We start from the raw sequence: 2259 nt of genomic DNA, 5'->3' as shown, positions 1-2259 counted from the left end.
ACTGAATGGATAACGAAGCATCCCCTCTTTAGATCCAAAGCAGGATGCTAACATCTCTGAAAGTAAGTGAAAGAATTCTATAAAACCCAACCTGGGGTGCTGTACTTGGAACAATTAAGTTTAAATTCCTGGAGAGGACACAGGAGAAAGAAGGGCCATTTCTGTAGTGGGATTCTAAAGTTTGTCATTTCAGAATGGCGGGGGATGTGTGGATGGCATAGGATGGAACCCTAGAACCAGCCCTCTGTGTGTTCTAAGACCCCCGCTCCCCCAGCCTTTCTCACTGCAAAAGAGAGGAAAGCCCCAAGCTTAAAGTAGGTAGATATTCAGAGCAGAGCGCCCAGCCCACTTAAGCAGAAAACCTAGATAATAATAATTATGAATAAATTTAAAAGCTGTGCTTCATAACAGAATATGATTAAAGCAATGCTCAGAGGAAAATTGTTAGGTTTAAGCACTTAACATTAATAAATAAAAAATAATCAAAATAATGCATTGATTATTCAACTCAAGAAGTCTGAAAAAGAACCCAAGCTAATTACAGAAAGCAAAAGGAAGACATTATGTTGAGAGTTGAAATGAATAAATTTTAAAAAATAGATATTTGGCAGAAAAAAAATGAATCCAAAGTCTAATGGTTTTAAATGAAAGAGATAAACCATTAATATCCCACCCCCCAATAACTGAGGACAAAATACAAGTCCATAAAATTAGAAAGGAGAATGGGGAAATAACACAAAGATGGATGAATTTTTTTTTTTTTTTTTTTGCGGTACACGGGCCTCTCACTGTTGTGGCCTCTCCCGTTGCGGAGCACAGGCTCCGGACGCGCAAGCTCAGCGGCCATGCCTCATGGGCCCCGCCGCTCCGCGGCATGTGGGATCTTCGCAGACCGGGGCACGAACCCATGTCCCCTGCATCGGCAGGCGGACTCTCAACCACTGCACCACCAGGGAAGCCCTGAAATTTTGAAAAAACTTTATGCTCAATTCTAAGCAAACACATGGGAAAACCTAAGGAATTACCATATATGATGTTGGGAAGTTGTCTAGATGGCAGATCCAGATAATTTCACAAATGAATTATTTTAAATCTTTAAGAAATAGGTCGCTCTAACAGTTTAAGAACCTTTCTAGAGGAAGGAAAATAAATGCTTCCAACCTCGTCTTATACAGCCAGCATGACGCTGATGCCAGAATTTGACACTGATGGCATATCGTGCACACACAGCACTCACAAGCAGAGGCCAGGTTTGCTAATAAATCTAACGCAAAAATCTTAAATGAAATATTGATACATTAGTTAGCATTTTCTTTTTTGCAACTGACACACTTTCTAATAGCTCCTTGACCAGAGAGGAAAATATAGCTCCATTAGAAAAGAAAAGAATTTAAATGTTTCAATGCTGTAGAAGGGCACTGTGGGAAAACTGACTTTTGATCATGACCTTTGACTCCAGGGTCGGTGTTAGAACCAACAGAGGAAAGAACATTAAATCAGAATCGAGAGCTGGCCTGCGGGTCGAGGTTGCTCACGAACACAGACTTTCACCCTGCTTTCTCCAGTCAGAAGTTTCTTTTGATTTTGCTATGCTTGAGCGTGGTTGCATGGGCGCTTAGGGTTGCTGATGTCAGCAAGGCCACGTTCAGTTCCAGTGCGAAGATCATGAAGCCCAACAGTGAGAAGCTGGACGGGTATGAGTTGGGCATCTCCCAGGCCCTCCTGCAGTTGGAGATGAACCTGGACCTCAAGGCCCAGCTGCGGGAGCTGAACATCACGGCTGCCAAGGAAATTGCAGTTGGTGGTGGTCGGAGAGCTATCATAATCTTTGTTCCCGTTCCGCAACGGAAATCTTTCCGGAAACTCCAGGTCCAGCTAGTGCGTGAGTTGGAGAAGAAGTTCAGCAGGAAGCATGTTGTCTTTATTGCTCAGAGGAGAATTCTGCCTAAGCCAACTCGAAAAAGCCATACAAAAAAATAAGCAAAAGCATCCCAGGAGCCGCATTCTGACTGCCGTGCACGCCGCCATCCTGGAGGACTTGGCTTTCCCTCGTGAGATTGTGGGCAAGAGAGTGGATGGCAGCCGACTCATAAAGGTTCATTTGGATAAAGCACAGCAGAACGGTGTGGAACACGAGGTCGAAACATTTTCTGGTGTCTATAAGAAGCTCACTGGCAAGGACGATAATTTTGAATTCCTAGAGTTTCAGTTGTAAACAAAAATGACTAAATAAAATATTATTCACAATAAAAAAAAAAA

At 42.9% G+C, this 2259-nt stretch overlaps 1 pseudogene; it reads left to right on the top strand.

Moving 5' to 3' along the window:
* Positions 1-1452: 1452 nt before the first annotated feature.
* On the top strand, positions 1453-2259 carry LOC101279830 (40S ribosomal protein S7-like; annotated as a pseudogene).

Source organism: Orcinus orca, chromosome 21, assembly GCF_937001465.1.
Source record: "Orcinus orca chromosome 21, mOrcOrc1.1, whole genome shotgun sequence".
In the NCBI taxonomy this organism is placed as follows: Eukaryota; Metazoa; Chordata; class Mammalia; order Artiodactyla; family Delphinidae; genus Orcinus; species Orcinus orca.
The sequence above is the reverse complement of the archived record's forward strand: the minus strand, read 5'-3'. Positions and strand labels throughout refer to the sequence as shown.